This window comes from Vombatus ursinus, unplaced genomic scaffold (assembly GCF_900497805.2).
Source record: "Vombatus ursinus unplaced genomic scaffold, bare-nosed wombat genome assembly UNPS02014818.1, whole genome shotgun sequence".
In the NCBI taxonomy this organism is placed as follows: Eukaryota; Metazoa; Chordata; class Mammalia; order Diprotodontia; family Vombatidae; genus Vombatus; species Vombatus ursinus.
Window position 1 is genome coordinate 68,272,488 of NW_020954596.1, and position 19,286 is coordinate 68,291,773.

Below are 19,286 nucleotides of genomic sequence, written 5' to 3' on the forward strand. Positions count from 1 at the left end.
ATCAGACCCAAGGCCAGCAAGAATTCCAAGAAGGGCTAAAAATATAAATGAGAGGTAGAGAAAAATAGGAAAAGAAATGAAAATTATGCAAGAAAATAATGTAAAAGAAATAAATAGCTAAAAGAGGCACAAAAGATACAGAAGAAAATCTCACTTTAAAAAACAGAATTGGCTTAATGGTAAAAGAGAAACAAAAATTCATTAAAGAAAAGAATTCCTTAAAAAGAAAAATTGGCCAAATGGTGAAAAAAAAGGTTTAAAGGTTCAATGAAAAAAGTAATTCCTCAGGCAGCTAGGTGGGACAGTGGATAGAGCACTGGCCTTGAAGTCAGGAGGACCTGAGTTCAAATCCAGCCTCAGACCAAACACTTGTCACTTACTAACTGTGTGACCCTGGGCAAGTCACTTAACCCCAATTGCCTAAAAAAAATAGAATCAGGCAAGTAGAAACTAATGACTCCATTAGGCTTCAAGAAATAATAAAACAAAAACCCGAAGTGTAAAATAGAAATTGAAAGAATCCACTGATCACCTCCTGAAAGAGATCCCAAAATGAAAACCCCTAGGAATATTATAGCCAAATTCCATAGCTTCCAGATCAAGGAGAAAATATTGAAAATATTGAAGCTGCCAGAAAAAAAAATTGACATATTGGGGAGCCACAGCCAGGATTATGCAAAATTTAACAATTTCCTTGTTAAAGGAATGGAGAGTATGGAATGTGATATTCCAGAGGGCAAAGGAGTTAAGATTACAACCAAGAATAACCTACCTAGAAAAACTGAATATAATATTTTTGGGGAACAAGTGAATATTTAATGAAATAGAGAACTTCTAAGCATTCCTGATGAAAAGACCAGAACTGTTTAGAAAAGTTAACATTTAAACAAAAGACTCAAGAGAACCATAAAAAGGTAAACATAAAAAGTGATCATAAGGAACTCAATGGAGTTAAGCTGTTTTCATTCTTATGTGGGAAGAGGATATATGTAATTCCTAAGAACTTGATCATTTTTAAGGTAGTTAGAAGGGGTCTACTTAGACAGATGGCATGAATGTGAATTGATTGTGTTGGGATGATCTCAAAAAAATGTGTGGGTGAGAAAGAGAAATGAACTAGGAGAAGAGGGAAAAGAAGGGTAGAATTGGGAATTTTTTCTTATGTAAAGGAAGCACACTACAGTGGAGAGGAAAATGGGGGCTTGGCAGGCAATGCTTGAACCTCACTCTCATTGGAATTGGTTCAAAGGAAATATACATATACATATTTACACTCATTTAGTAGGGTATAGAAATCTATCTTACCCAATAGGGAGATGGATTAGGAAAGGAATAAGAGATGTAGAAGGCATTAAGAGGGAGGGAGGACTGGGAGAAGCAGTGGTCAGAAGCAAAACAGAATTTTAAGGAGGAACATGATAACACGAGAGAAAAAAGGATAAACAGAAAAAAAATGTGATGGAGATTAAATCCACAGTGACCATAACTGTGCATGTAAATGGGATGAGCTAACCCACATAATACAAACAGAGAGCAGAATGGGTTGGACACCAGAATCCAGCAATATATTGTATACATTGGACACACTAGGGACAGAAAGACTCATGGAGTTGAAATGAAGGACTGGAGCAGAGTCTATTATGCTTCATTTGAAGTGAAGAGGGAAGGGGTAGCAATCATGATCTTCGACAAAGCAGAAACAAAATAAGAATCAATTGAATGTGATAATTAGGGAAATAGTGAAGTAATATAAAAAAACAGCAAGTTTCTCTGATAAAGGCCTCATTTTTAAAATATATAAGAAAATGAGTCAAGTTTATATAAAAATGTCATTGTTTGATAAATGGTCAAAAGATATGAATAAAAAGAAATCAAAGTTATCTATAATCATATGAAAAAATTCTGTAACTCAATATTGACTAAAGAAAGGCAAATTAAAACAATTTTGAAGTACCACCCCATATCTATCAGAAATGACAAATGCTGGAGGAGATGAGGGAAAATAGTTACATTAATAAACTGGTCCAACCATCTGGAACTATGCCCAAAGAGCTTAAAAACAGTGCATGCCTTTGGACCTAGCAATACCACTACTAGGTTGTTGTTCCATAGAGATCAAAGAAAAATAAAAAGAACCTATATGTAAAATATATATATACAGCAAAGAATTGGAAATTTGAAGGGATGCATTAATTGAAGACTGAATGAACAAATTGTGGTATATGATTGTGATGGAGTACTATTGTATTATGAGAAACAATGAGGTGGGTGAATTCAGAAAAAAAAAGACTTATATGAACTAATGCAAAGTAAAGTGAAAAGAACTGGGAAATCATTGTGCACAATAACAGCAATGTTGTAATGATAACACTTGGCTACTCTGATCAATACAGTGATCAAAGACAATTCAGAAGGACTCATGATGAAAACTGCTATCCACTTCCAGAGAGAGAGTTTATTAACTCTGAATGCAAATTTAAGCATAATTTTTTTTTCACTTTTTGCATTTTGGTGATATGGCTAATATTGAAATAAGTTTTTTTCATAATTTCACATTTTTTCATTAATTTATTATTTGCCTTCTCAATCAATGGGAAAGTGGTGATAGGGAGGGAGAAAATCTGGAAGTCAAAATTTTAAAACAAAATGTTAAAATAAATTAATTAATTAAAAATAAAACAAAACAAAACATTGTTTAGGGAAAAACACTACAGTTAAAGGGAAATCTCTACTACTCCCTGAAATAACTCCTACAAATGAAACTATAGATGGATTACTAGACCTGGAGTCAAGGCTACCTATTCCATGAGGTTGCTGTAACATCAAACAATCATATATATGATGATGGGTAGATAAGAATAACTTGTTCTGAAGACCATGAAGGCAGCTGAAGCAGGCACTGTGGAGAGCTTAGAGCTTGGTTAGGCATCAAAGATGCCAAAGTCATCCACTGCATCCTGTGCCATCACCAGTCATCTTGACTTTTGTTTTGCCACTGAACTTTGATGACTCAGGAAGAGTGAGAGAGGCTGACAACTTTGAGTAACTGTGCCTTCACTTATATCAAATTCACACACAAGTCAAGACATCGCCTGGCAAGTCATTGGTCCTCTTCAGGAGCATCAACAACAACAGTTTTAGAGAGTTATCTGAGGACCCAAAAGGGTTAGATACTTGTTCATGATTCCACATCTATTAAGTGGCAGAGATGAGAATTGAACCTAGAACTTTCTGACTCCATATTCAATATCTTGTCCACCATGCTGTTGTTATCTCTTTCCTCAGATTAATCAGCCTAAAATCTTTCAGGCAGCCATTAAACATTTTTTTGAGAATCTTATTGTGAGCTATGCATTGCAGGAAATATAAATAAAATAAACATGTATTAAGCACCTTGTCTATGCAGAGAATTGTGCTTGGTGTTATAGGAGACAGACACAGTCCCTGATCTTTGAAAGCTGCCATTCCTTCTGTAATTATGGGGGCCTATTGGTATACATGGGATTTTAAGAACAGATAATCATTGTAAGGGAAAAATCATAGGTTAATGGCTTAGGTTAACCAAGCACAGGTTGGCAGTCTATGACAAGTAACTCACAGGCATTTTTATTCTTGAGGTAAACTGAGATCCCATTTTTTCCCTTAGTAGATAGGAAGAAAAGAAGAACACTTTTTAACTAAGGCTTACATGATAGATAAGGTGATGTTTAAGCTAAGCCTTTGAAGGATTCAATAGGTACTGATTAAAGAGGAGAGATTGCTAGGTAAAGGGAATGTGATAAGTAAAGAAATGGGGCTTGCTGCCAGATAAAAAGCTGTTTCTAAGTTATGTTCATATTTCGATCCTGTCACTACTCTTCAAAGTTTGCTCAACTGGAAAGGAAAACTATGGACCATTTAGACCATTGGCTTGTTCTTTTCCCCTCTATCTCCTTCTGTTTTCCCATCTTTTCATTCTGAAAATTCTATAATGGCTATTTTATTATGGCTATATTGTACATGCAAGAAGTATTTATTCAATTTAACTGCCCCTCTGTTTGGAATGTCTTCCCTCCTCTCTATCTCCAAAGCCCAGGTCAATTGCTATCTCCTCTATAATGTTACATCCAATTCTACCAGCCATCTGGGACACTCTTGTTGAACTCTAATAGCACATGTTGTCTCTATCACAAAGTTGGAACTTAATCAGTACCATCTTATACTGTTCTTAATTTACCATAAATATGTTTTCCAATGACTTAATATATGTCTTGAAGATGGATGGTCTCATATGGTCTCATAGATAGATAGAGAAGTAAGTAGGTAGATTGATGATACAGCATTTATTAACACTTACTATGTGAAAGGCATGATGCTAAGTACTAAGGTTACAAATACAAGTAAAAGCAACAATTCCTGTCCTCAAGGAGCTTATATCTTAAAGGGAGAAGACAAAACATAAAGAGGGATTGTAAAGGAGAGGAAGGTTAGATACTTTCCTTTGTGAGGCAGAGCCAATCAGACAATGCCTTAGAGGTTTGAGCTCTAGCAAGATAAGGTAAAAGCTCAGCTATCAGAGCTGAAAAACACAGAAGAGTCTAGGTATCCTGTGTATGGGAGGGTTGGTAGTGGTGGTTGTGGAGGCGGATTCAATAATTCCCTTAGAAAAGGCATGATGTGCAGTGGACCAAATAGAAAATATATTTCTTTTATTTATCCCTCAGCACATAGTATAATATCACGAAAATTAGAAGGACTCAGAAAATTGTTACCTATTTACCTATGTAAACAAGGGGCCTGCATTAAACAGAATGATATAATCAGAGCTGTAAGATACCTTACAAGTTTAGCTATTCTAACTCTTAATTTACAGATGAGAAAACAGACTGAGAAAAGAAAGGTGACTTGGCCAGGTTTATCCACATAACTAAATGCAGAGAAAGATATTAAACTGAGGTCCTATGGTTACAAATCTAACCCTCAATGTTATGCACCACAGCTTCCCATCTGAAATCAGATTTAATTTCATTCCTCACACAGTTTCTCTTTTTATGAATAAATTAGATAGGCTACTAAGTAGACTTGGGTAGATAATGCTGAGAAAATTTCTTTAAAACTATGTGTTAGAAAACTTTGTTCCTTCAATCACCAACAAACAAAATAATTCTTTTTTTACTTTTTTATAGGAGTACAGCTTTGCCCTCCTTTTCCATAGTAAGTAATAAATTAAATGACAAATTATTCATTAATCTGAAAAAAGGACTGGTCTATTGTTTTCTGTTTAGTCTTTTATATCTTTATGAATCATTTTCTTTAATTATGACTCTTAAAATTTAAACAAAATAAAAAGTGCCTATATATCTAACATGCTAATTGCAATTTGAGCATCCTAGAGGGATCTCATGAAGAGTCACATTTTATTTTCCTACTTGACTTTTATGCCTTTGATAGCACAACATGATGTTCTCAAAAGATTGGAATCCTACAATGATCACATCTGTTCAAATCACGTTCTCTTTGTACCGAAGTCACTGAAGTTAATTCAATTGAATATGAATTAAGACCCACAAATCTTTCCTGTTTGCTAGTGAATTTTGCTGCCACTTAAAGGTACAGTTTAGACTTACTCATTGTTACTTAAGAATGATATTAACTTGTGTTTAAACTTTTTGTTTCAATTCACTTGTATAATGATGGATATAGATTAAAATATTCTCTGTGTTGGGGTATTTTTTTGAAAGTTCTAAATAACAGAAAGAACAGAAACCCTAACAGAAGAATTTTGCTTTTTAAACACACTTGTGTACTGACATAAAAAAAAGCAACATATGGACATGTTTAGACTCAAGTGAAAATAAGGCATTTTAAGTGTAATACACATTTTTTCACTCTTTCCCCTTTGTCACATTTCCCCCTTTTCAAATCCAGACTATATTAAATAGCTAACTTTATATTAATTTCTGTTAACTCTGAATATTTTCTATTTGAATTTCTGAGAACTAATTCTAAAGGACAGTCTGGGTTTTTTTTTTGAATGAGAACCAAATATACTGTCAGAAATGTTACTATTTTATTATTTTAATTGTGAAACTTAAGGATCTGGTACCACTTCATTTCCATGATACAGATCCTATTGTCAAAATAATTATAATAAGCTTTTTTTTAGAAATCTCTTTTTAAAGGACATAATAGTTCACAATTTCTTACACAATCATCTTTCTTTTTCATCTATGTGTACAGTGTATATATAGCATATGTAGCATATATATAATGTATACTGAAATATTTGCATTTGATGATGATTATTAAATTAATTATAAAAAGGAAAAAATGAAAAAAATTCATGATATAGCAAGAATCTAAAATCACCTAAAAACATCTATTACCAAGGGCATAGAATGAATGATAGTTCTCAGACCCATGAGATATCTAGCTAGCATATATGAAATCTTATGCAGTTAAGAGCTAAGGGAAAAAATTATTTTTTTTGTATAATATTCATTCTGTATAGGGCTTCAACATTTTCTTATAGAGTTTAACTTTTTTTTCCTCTAGAGGTATTTAAAATATTTGAACTAAGTGACCTAGATATATCCAAATTCAACATTTCAACAGTTAGAAAGGACTTCAAAGATCATCTAGTTCAACCTATAATTGAACAGCAATCCCCTCTACAATATACTCAACAGGCATCATCCTCTTTTGGAAAACCTCCAGTAATGGTGAACTGATGATCTCCTGGGTCAAATCATTCTATTTTTTGACAGCTGTAATTATTAGAGAGCATTTCCTTTTATCAAATTAAAATTTTATCTCTTCACAAAACTTCAATCTGTTATTTGCAGGTTAATCCTCTTGAGATAATCACAGAAGAGTCTAATGCAGGAGTGGGGAACCTGAGGTCCCTGTCCTGTGAAGTTTGGATTCAGTCAATGGGCTGCACTTGAGGACCTAGAATGCCACATACAGTCTCTAGGCTGCAGGTTCCCCACCCCTGGTTACTCTACTCCCTCTTTCACTAAACGGCTGTACAACATTCTGAGTAATAACTGCTAGAAACTCAAGGAGATACAAAATTTACATAAACTGTTCCCTGCATTGCAAGAACTTGCAATCAAGTCAACTAATAAGTAGTTTCCACCCTACAGTTAGCCTAATTTAAAAAAAATAGCATATATTTACATAGTATTTTAAGGTTTGAAATGAACTTTACTTAAGTTATCTCATTTGATCCTCACAGCAACCAGGTAATTTAGGTGATCTTATTATCCCCATTTTACAAATGTGATAAAAGAGACAAAGGGATGATAAAGGACTTGCTCACGATCTCATGGGTGTTATGGAAGCAATTTGACCTGAGCTATTCCTGGCTCTCAGTCAAGCATACTACGTATATCATCATGTTGCATTTCTGGAGTAATAGTTAATCTGTTAGCCAATTATGATGTGGAGAATGTCACTGAAGAATGTGTAGAGTAAAAAATAAAAACAAAAAAACCCCTGGTTTCTCAAGAATGTGTAGAATCTAAAAATATCACAGCTTTTATGAACAAAGATGGGAAGACAGAAGTAAACATGCATGAGATATTCAGACAACAACTAAGAAAATTGCTAGTCTATAATGAAGACTTTGTCCTGGGAAATATTAGGAGATATAATAATGTGACTTCAAATTTCAGATAAAAAAAGTTTGTATTTTATTCTGTAGTCAATAAGATAGCAAATATGATTCTATTTGGAACCACTGTTTAGGATATGTATTGCCGCATAAGGTTAAATTCTGGAATAAGTACAATGGGTTGGTATGTTGAAAGGCTATAGGAAGAGAATCAGTTAACATCAATGCTATAATCTATATTTGATATGATACATTTCTAGAGTATTCTTAGGTTTGTGCTGATGGTACCATATTACTTATTTATCAACACACAGTTGAAGGCTGATTAATCATGTGTAACCTTAACTACAAATTTATTTTCATCAATATGATCTTATTATTATTAAGAAAATCAGTGTTCTAGTTATTTATATCAACAAACTTTTTTCAGTATTTTGCAGATAAAATTAAGATTTGATTCTCTTTTTAATGTATTTTTTCCCAATGCAAAATGCCTTTTTTTAGGATTTAGGTTACAAAAAAGGCAAAAGGTATATTAAGGGAAAAAAATCTGAAATTAAACCAAGTTCAAAAATAAGTAGGAAGGGAATAATAATTCCTCAATAGAACTGAGAAGAGACAGAAACAAAAAAAGTAATTTAGAGCTAGAGACAAGATTGGGATGAGATAGACATACAAATATTAATGAAGATGCACAATTATGAATGAAGGTAATTAGAGAATGAAGTTGAAGGTGAACAGGTGAATGCCATGTAGAACCTGACATCATAAATATGTTTTAATCAATAAGCATAATTAATTTTTAAATGATGACATTTCATATGTGAAAATTTGCTATTTAGTTGAATTGTTGCTTTATTAGGAAAGGAATCTGATCATTATGTTGTATCAAAATGGAAGTTAATAGATGTGTGATTGCTATAGGAGTGTTTTTTTTATCCTGTCATAATGTGTTTAAGTATTACACTAATCAAGTGTCAAGGGCCTCAAGAAATGAGCTTTTAATTGAAGGATCACTCTCTATCCAAGATAGCTAAATAGCAATGATTAATTGACTGAGGGATAAACTAGAGCAATGTCATATGCCAAGAAAACCCCAAATGAGGTCACAAAGAGTCAAACATAACCAAAATGACTGAGTAACAACCACAAAAAATTGATAAACTTTTCATCCCAGAAGATTATTGTGTGGCATCTGATTATCAGTGACTGATTGAGATATGCATATTAAACATAATTTTGTGTCTCTCTCATTTCCTCTATCCTATTTGTCTTTAGGTATTTTTCTTTTATTTTGGTTCAGACTCATAATTTTCTCCATTAAGGAGCTCCCAGTAAGTAAATTCTATGTAACAATGTAGCAGTTATTCTGAGGTTAATAGTGGTACAGAGTTGCCTAGTGCATTGAAGGGTTAAGTACTTGGCTGAAAGTCACATAACAACATATTAAAACCTGTCTTTTTTACCCAAACACTGATTCTTGGATTATACCAGGTTGTTTTTCATTTGTTGCTCATTACTCTTTGTTGAACTTCAGCAGCAAAACGAGGAGATGAAATGCTATTTACAAAGATATGAAGCAGTTTTTTTTAAAGAATAGAGACAGCAAAATTTAGAATCCAACATAATTATCGTGCAAATATGAAGACATCACTTAACCATATGATGAAATCACAATGATGCTGAGTATCTTTATAACAATATTTACACATAGCTTTAGAGTATATGTTTTCATGTTTAGAGTTATATTTTATTTTATGATATAAAAGTTTTTATTGAACAGTAGAGTCTGAAGAAATCTGATTTTAAACCAAATATTTTTTCTTAATACCTTATTGTTGTTTGCTTGTTTTCACAAAAGATAATTTGAAATGGAATTCTTGCTTCAAGCCATACTCAAATCGGTGGGTTTACCTGATCCTGAGTTATTCCAGTAAAATTGTTGACAGCCAATTCAATTCAATTCAACATGCATTTGCTCACACACTTACTATGGCCAAAGCATTATGTTAGATGCAGAACATATATGCAACTATGAACATGGCACAGCCTCTGTTCTCACAGAAATTCAACTCTACTGGAGGTATACAATGTGTACCATTTAACAAAGGTGGGAAATGATGTAGGCCAATGACAAATATAGATAGAGTGCTCTTTAATAGTTTAGGGAGGGAAAGAAAGCAATTTCCTGATAATCATGTATAAACTGATTTGGCATAAAAATAATCACACAGATATTTTCCTTACTTTACTTCTGATTTTATGTTTACAACATGCTTTGTTATAAGTAATGATTTGTGAATTAGGGAGAAAAATTAAGACTTTCCTTCTCTGAAATAAATGGATATGGAGATGATCTCCACATCTTGTAGTGATAAGTACACAACTTATACGCGTGAATGTGACGTCATTGTTAAAAGAAATTATCTTTGAAGAAACACCCTCTACCAACTTAGTTCAGTACCTACTCTACAACTTAAATTATTGAGTGTTGTCTGGGGAATTGTGAAGTTAAGTGAATTGTCCTAGGTGTCAGAGGCTCAGCAGGAAGTCAAGTTGTCCTGAGTCTGTGTCTGCCTCTCCATCTAAACCATCTTTCATATTGATTATTTAATTGGATGTGATAATATTCATCAAGAATTAAAAAAAAAAACAAAAAGTATTCACAAATTTTATTTGGCTACATGACCATGTTGTTCAAATTCATCAACTAAAGTAGGTGTTAGGTATAAAAATGAAGTATGTGAGAAATAATGGCAGTAATTTGGTTCTGAAATAATGCATTTTTGTGGTGAGATGATTGTAATTTGTAACAGGTGCATATTGAAAACGTGATTAATGAATAGTATTGGGAAACAATTGTACAAATGTATGAGGATATTGATTTTTCTAAAGAAAGGGACTCTTTCTGTAAACCACATTATGGTTGGCAGGGGTCACTTCACTCAGGGCTATATGGTCACTCTGTTCCTGTTTGTTTTTTTCTGAAATCTTTTTTTTTAAATCTTTTCACTTGTTAAGTCAGAAGTTGTCAGTGAGGATATTTTCTAATTTCCTCAGGTTTTTGAGAGAAACAATTACAGGTTAGGTTGATTAATTTTGCTTTATTATCCTATAGAATGAGATTTTAATTTTCTTTTGATTTCTTTTTCTTTTATGCAGATGCTGAGGAGAAGTTCCAAAGTTATCAGATACCACTAAACATAATAATTTTGAAATGTCTTTTGTTCTTGTCTTTAATCCTTCCATTTCTGACTGGGGCCAGGCTTTCTGTGCATTTATGATTATTTAAGCTTGCATTATCTCTTGAGGAGGGGGCTTAATATTAATGTAAGATGATACAAATGCATAACATTTTTAGAAGATGGGAGAATTAGTGAGAAGAACAGAGCCATCATATATACATATATATGTATATGTATATGTATATGTATATACATATACACATACATATACTTTTTACTCCCTCTGGAGCTATTTACATCAGCCTTCTCTTTTTTTTTCCAGCTTCGTTTTTTTTAATCAGAAATGTTGGAAGTCCTCCATTTCATTAAGTATCCATTTTTTTGAAGAATTATATTCAGTTTTGCTGGGTAGGTTATTCTTGGTTGTAATCTTTGTTCTTTTGCCTTCCATAACATCATATTTCTTTTTTATTTAATAAATTTATTTATACCTTTCAACATTTACTTCCACAAGATTTTGAGTTCAAATTTTCACCCCATCTCGCCCCTCCCCCCACCCCAAGATGGCATGTATTCTGAATACCCCGTCCCCTAGTCTGCTTTCCCTGCTATCTCTCCCCCTCTTTTCTTATCCCCTTCCCCTTCTATTTTCTTGTAGGTACATCAACCTTCTCTTGCTTGAGCCTTTATATCCTATCAGCCCTCTTCTTTCCTAAATGAATAGGTAGACACTGGATTGAGAGGACTTGTCCCTTTAGTAGCCACTTTCATGGTAATCCAATGTAGCTGATTAGCTTACTGAAGGGACAAATTCCTTGAATAGAGTGATTCTCCTTGGCAAACTGCAACTCTGTTCTCTCAAAGTCCTAGTCAAACCTCTTCTAAATGGCAAAACCATGATTTTAAACATTCAATTCAACAAGATAGGTAGCTTTTGAATTCCTGCTCTTCCAGCTCTGGTACACTATCCATGAATAGTGATCCATGTTGGCAAACGCTTGATTCTGCTATGTGTTTCTAGCAGAACACTTAATACTCCATCTTGGCTGCTTCTTATCCCCAAGCCCTAGCTACTGTCTTCTTTAGGTCCCAATTGTCTAATTTCTGGTCAGAAAGTTGTGGGCATAGACATGCATCTAGATTATTTTCTGCTTAGGCAGGCATCAAAAGCTCGGGGGTGACATGAAAACTGAGAACGTGTACAGGTCATCTACTAAAACTCAAGTGTCTGAAGCCTGTTCTTCTGTGGTCTGATCTGTACTACAAATATGAAAAATAGAAAAAAAAAATAGCTGAGACAAGTCCATTGACTTTTTTATAGATCAGCATATGTACAGAGGAGTGCCTTTTGTGACTAAAGTCCAGCCTTTGAAAAGAAGAAAAATGCAGTGATAGATGACCAGCCTCAATACAAGGAAAATCTATCCTAGGTTCTAATCATTGTCCTATTCATACAGGTTTTGTGATCCTGGGAAAGTCACTTAACCTCCCACTGCAGTGGACAACTCTTTATGACTTTAAAGTGTTGAAGAGGTGCAAAACTGTATTGGTAGAATGAGTTGCCTCATTTGGAAGTTTTCTATACTTAAGAAATCATAGGTCAATCTCCTTTCTTATTCCCTATCATTCTCCCAGACCTAATGAGCTTTGTTTTTATCCTCTTATTAAGATACCAATAATAATTTTACCTAAGTAATTTACATATTAAATACCAAGATATCATCAAAGTACATACATAACTTAGATATAAATGGAATAACAAGCTGTACCTAATAGATTTGCTTTTTCATATACAATTATTTTTATTTTACTGTTATGAAAATGCTTGTTTTATCCAATAAATTACAAATTAACTAAATATATATACATATACATATATACACATATACACATATACACATACATATACACATATACATACATACATACATACATACATACATACATACATACATATATATATATATATATACATACATCATTTAAAAAGATACCAATGAGCTTGCCCATACTCTCCTGGAGTGCTTAACAAAACTCTCAGAATCACTGCCTATAATAGTATCATGCAGAAATTACAAAAATGTTAATGAGAGTTCCCTTGGGCAGGATAACTCAGAGGTCAGAGGAGGAATAAATAAAAAACCTTCTAGTCACAAATAAGATTGCAATCATGAGTTTCATGAAATTAGAAAGCAGCAGCAGACTCTTTTATGTGTACTGTGTTCAGATGTTAGTGAGAGCATGACTAAAGGATTAGCTTTAGCATTGTATTCAAAGGTAAGAGCAATGAACTTGAAATCAGAGGGTCTGTGGCTCAGACTGTTGTTGCTATTTGCACCTTTTGTAATTTGGACAAGTCACTTAACCTCTCTGATGCTCAATTCTCTCCTTTTAAGGGCATTAATATGCATCCAGGGGAGAAATAATAAAGAATGTTACTCACCTTCTGCACAGAACTGATGAACTAAGAGTGGAGAAAGAGATAAACATGGTTATGAACATGGTCAACATAGGAACTTTTTTTGCCTAACTCTGAAACTAAACTATCAAACTTTTCATATATAAGTCAAGACAACAAACATTTATTGTTTACTATCTGCTGAGTAATGTTTACATTCTATATTATTCCAAGGTAATTTGAGTCTTCATATTTATTTATTTTTTGAGCTCTTTATGGTAACTTTTATTTATTTATTTTTTGTTTTCAACATTTACTTCCACAAGATTTTGAGTTCCAAATTTTCATCCTATCTTGCCTCTCCCCCCACCCCAAGATGGCATGCATTCTGAACACCCCTTCCCCTAGTCTGCCTTCCCTTCTATATCTCCCCACACCTTCTCTTATCTCCTTCCCCTTCAACTTTCGTGTAGGGCAGGATGGATTTCTGTACCCCATTTCCTGTATTTCTTATTTCCCAGTTGCATGTGAAAACACTTTTTTAAACATGTGTTTTTAAAACTTTGGGATCCAAATTTTCTCCCTCCCTCCCCACCCACCCTCATTGATAAGGCAAGCAACTAAATATAGGTTATATATGTGCAATTATGCAAAACACTTCCATAGTAGACTTGTTTTGAAAAACTAACTCTATTTCCCTTAATCCTATCCCACACTCCCATTTATTCTATTCTTTCTTTTGACCCTCTCCCTCTGCAGAAGTACTTGCTTCTGATTACCCCCTTTCCCAATCTGCCCTCCTCTCTATTATCCCCCTACTCTCTTGTCCCCTCCCCCCCCATTTTCCTGTAGGGTAAGACACATTTCCACACCCAATTGAGTGTGTATGTTATTCCCTCCTTAAGTCAAATTCTATGAGAATAAGATTCACTCATTCCCTCTCATCTTCCCCCATTTCCCCTCCACTGTAAGAGCCTTTTCTTTTCAGTTTTTTTGTGAGATAATTTACCCTGTTCTACCTCTCCCTTTCTCCTTGTCCTAGTATAATCCTCTCTCACCCCTTAATTTTATTCTCCAGATAAGACCTCTTCATCTTCAACTCACCCTGTGCCCTCTATCTATCTATCTATATCTATGTACACATACATATAATTTTTTTCCCTCCAACTACCCTAATACTGACAAAGGTCTCATGAGTTATAAATATCATCTTTCCATGCAGGAATATAAAGAGTTCAACCATAATAAGTCTCTTATGATTTTCTCTTCCCTGTTTACTTCTTCATGTTCCATTTGAGTCTTGTATTTGAAAGTCAAATTTTCTATTCAGCTCTGGTCTTTTCATCAAGAATGCCTGAAAGTCCTCTATTTCACCGAATGACTATTTTTCCCCTGTAGGATTATACTCAGTTTTGTTGGGTAGGGAATTCTTAGTTGTATTCCTATCTTCTTTGCCCTCTGGAATATTGTATTCTGTGCCCTGTGGTCCCTTAATGTAGAAGCAGCTAAAACTTGTGTTATCCTGATTGTGTTTCCACAATGCTTGAATTGTTTCTTTCTGGCTGCTTGTAATATTTTCCCCTTGACCTGGGAACTCTGAAATTTGGCTACAATATTCCTAGGAGTTTTCCTTTGGGGATCTCTTTCAGGAGGTGATTGGTGGATTCTTTCCATTTCTATTTTGCCCTCTGGTTCTAAAATATCAGGGCAGTTTTCCTGATAATTTCTAAAAAGATTATATCTAGGCTCTTTTTTTTTTGTTTTGTTTTCTTTTGGTTTGGTTTTTTTGCTTTATGGTGAGGTGATCAGGGTTAAGTGACTTGCCCAGGGTTACACAGCTAGTAAGGGTTAAGTGTCTGAGGATGGATTTGAACTCAGGTCCTCCTGACTCCAAGGCCAGAGCTCTATTCACTAAGCCACCTAGCTGTCCCTAGGCTCTTTTTTTCATCCTGGCTTTCAGATAGTCCAGTAATTTTTAAATTCTCTCTCCTGGATCTATTTTCCAGGTCACTTGTTTTTCCAATGAGATATTTCACATTGTTTTCTAATTTTTCATTCTTTTGGATTTGTTTGACAGTGTCTTGATTTCTCTTAAAGTCACTAGTTTCCAATTGCTCTATTCTAATTTTTAAGGAAATATTTTCTTTTTTGTTTGTTTGTTTGTTTTTTACAGTATTTTTTTATTTTTATTTTTCAACATTTACTTCCACAAGATTTTGACTTCCAAATTTTCACCCCATCTGGCCCCTCACCCCACCCCAAGATGGCAGGCATTCTGAATACCTCTTCCCCTAGTCTGCTTTCCATGCTATCTCCCCCCCCTTCTATTTTCCTGTAGGGCAGGATAGATTTCTGTACCCCATTTCCTGTATTTCTTATTTCCCAGTTGCATGTGAAAACATTTTTTTAAACATGTGTTTTTTAAACTTTGGGTTCCAAATTTTCTCCCTTCCTCCCTCCCCACCCACCCTCATTGAAAAAGCAAGCAACTCAATATAGGCTATCCATGTGCAGTTATGCAAAACACTTCCATAGTAGACATGCTGTGAAAAACTAACTCTATTTCCCTTAATCCTATCCCAACCCCCCATTTATTCTATTCTTTATTTTGACTCTGTCCCTCCTCAGAAGTACTTGCTTCTGATTACCCCCTTTCCCAATCTGCCCTCCTCTCTATCATCTCCCTACTCTCTTGTCCCCTCTCCCTCCTATTTTCCTGTAGGGTAAGACATATTTCCATACCCAGTTGAGTGTGTATGTTATTCCCTCCTTAAGTCAAATCCTATGAAAATAAGATTCACTCATTCCCTCTTACCTTCCCCCATTTCTCCTCCACTATATGAGCCTTTTCTTTTCTGTTTTTTTTGTGAAATAATTTACCCTGTTCTACCTTTCCCTTTCTCCTTCTCCTAGTAGAATCCTCTGTCACCCCTTAATTTTATTCTCTAGATATGACCCCTTCATCTTCAACTCACCCTGTGCCCTCTGTCTATCTATCTATCCATCTATCTGTATATATATATATATATATATATATATGTACATACATTCATATAATTTTTTCCCTCCAACTACCCTAATACTGACAAAGGTCTCATGAGTTACAAATATCATCTTTCCATGCAGGAATGTAAACAGTTCGACCTTAATAAGTCTCTTATGATTTCTCTTTCCTGTTTACCTCTTCATGTTCCACTTGAGTCTTGTATTGGAAAGTCAAATTTTCTATTCAACTCTGGTCTTTTCATCAAGAATGCTTGAAAGTGCCCTATTTCACTGAATGACCATTTTTCCCCCTGAAGAATTATACTCAGTTTTGCTGGGTAGGTGATTCTTGGTTGTATTCCTATCTCCTTTGCCCTCTGGAATATTATATTCCATGCCCTACGGTCCCTTAATGTAGAAGCTGCTAAATCTTGTGTTATCCTGATTGTGTTTCCACAATACTTGAATTGTTTCTTTCTGGCTGCTTGCAATATTTTCTCCTTGACCTGGGAACTCTGGAATTTGGCTACAATATCCCTAGGAATTTTCCTTTGGGGATCTCTTTCAGGAGGAGATGGGTGGATTCTTTCAATTTCTATTTTGCCCTCAGGTTCTAAAATATCAGGGCAGTTTCCCTTGATAATTTCTTGAAAGATGATGTCTAGGTTCTTTTTTTGATCATGGCTTTCAGATCGTCCAATAATTTTTAAATTCTCTCTCCTGGATCTATTTTCCAGGTCAGTTGTTTTTCCAATGAGATATTTCACATTGTTTTCTAATTTTTCATTCTTTTGGATTTGTTTTACAGTTTCTTGATTTCTCATAAAGTCACTAGCTTCCAATTGTTCTATTCTAATTTTTAAGGAAGTATTTTCTTCAGTGATCTTTTGGACTTCCTTTTCCATTTGGCCAATTTTGTTTTTTAGGGCATTCTTCTCCTCATTGGCTTTTTGGACCTCTTTTGCCATTTGGGTTAGGCTATTTTTTAAGGTGTTATTTTCTTTAATATTCTTTTGAGTCTCCTTTAGCAAGCTGTTGACTTGCTTTTCATGATTTTCTTGCAGAACTCTCAGTTTTTCCTCTACTTCTCTCACTTGCTTTTCAAAATCCCTTTTGAGATCTTCCAAGGCCTGGGACTGATTCATATTCTTCCCGGAGGCTTTGGATGTAGGAGCTTTGGCTTCATTGTCTTTTTCTGGTTGTATGTTTTGATCTTCTTTGTCACCAAAGTAAGATAATATAGTCTGACTCTTTTTGTGCTGCTTACTCATGATCCTAGCCAATTACTTGAGTTTTAAACTCTTTGTTAAGGTAAAAGTCTGTTTCCCATGTTGAGAATGTACTGTCCCAAGCTTTGGGGATTTGTACAGCTGTTTTCAGAGATACTTCTAGGGACCTGAAAATTTTCAGTTCTTCCAAGGTGCTATGATAAGGGACAAGGTGTTTTCTCTCCACTGTCACAATAAGCTTCAGTACACCAGCACTGCTCCTCTCCCCAGGATTGCTCCTCCAAACTGTGACCCAGATCCAAGCACTGGAAAAGCAAGAGATTCCTGCCTCAGCACTGGCAAAGAGATCCTTGCAATCCCTGTCTCATCAGCCACTTGATTCTCCCTCAGTCTGTGGGCCAGAAGCTCAAGAAATAGCCATGGCCCAGGGGTGGTTGAGATGTAGCTCCTTCTCTCACCGCAGTCACAAACTTTTCCCACTGACCTTTTAAATTGTCTTTGGTGTTCATGGGTGGAGAAGTCTGGAAACTGCCACAGCTGCCCGCAATTCAGTCCTCTGAGGCCTGTTCCAGGGTCGCTGCGGCCTGGATGCCAACACCGAACTGCGCTCCTCTCCCCGCCCGGTGCAATATACCTTTCCGATCAATCATCCAGGTTGTCTTTGGCTGGAAATTTCTTTCACTCTGCCTTCTTGTGGGTTCTGCTGCTTTAGATTTTGTTTGGAGCCATTTTTTGATAAGTATTTGAAAGAGTTTGGGGGGAGAACTTGAGCAAGTCACTGCTTTCCCTCCGCCATCTTTGAGTCTTCATATTTATATCACAGGTTATTTTCCATCCAAAACTATATGAATCTCATTTGAAAACTATATTTTTCAAACATACATCTTAGTAGTTTTTATTAAAACATTCTCCTACTTTTAAGCATCAGAATATTTATCTCTAATGATGGCAATATTTTATGTACTTTTACATTTGACATAACATTTCTTTCACATAAAACCTTTTCTTTTCTCCTGTCCCTTTCACTACTAAACTACTTCATATTAAAAGGACAGCCTTTGCAAGTTGGAAGTAAGTCAGTATAATTGGATCAGACCATGTTAACATTTCATAAGTTTTCCTGGGTGCTTATATAGGAATAAAAAGAGAGAGGAGAATTTCCCTAAATGTATGTATTTAGACCATTCCTAGCGTAAATAGAAAGATGCACACACAAATGCATATGTATGCATACATATGTATATAACAAATATATACACATATTTATTCATATAGAGATCTCTGTGTATAAATATATACATACACACTCTATACATATACATATGTGTGTTTTATTTAGAGAAGAATTTTCTATTTCTTGTAGTAACATCTTTTACTACATTAACTATGTTTCTGAATTTATTAATCAAGAAGTCCTGGCTAGCATAGGCCATGGTGTGTTTTTCCCTAGCTTTGAACTTCTTGTGTACCTTATCTTATATCTCAGACAATCATTCAATATGCATTTATTAAGCACCTACCACATGACCAGGCACTGTACTATACACTGATATTGTGAAGAAGAGAAAAGGACAGTGCCTGTTCTCAAGGAGCTTACAAAATAATGGGAAACACAGCATGCAAACAACTATGTACAATAAGCTTTATGCAAGATTAGTAGGAAACAACCAATAGAAACAAGGCACTAGAATTAAGAGAGATTGAGAAAGACTTCTTATAGAAAATGGGATTTTAGCTGGTATTTGAGGGAAGACATTAGACAGAAAGGAGGAGAAAGAACATGCTAGACATCCCAGAAAGCCATACAAAATGCCTAGAGCTGAGAGATAGAATGCCTTGTTAAAGGGACAAAAAGGAGGCCCATATCACTGGATCTAAGAATATGTGAGAAG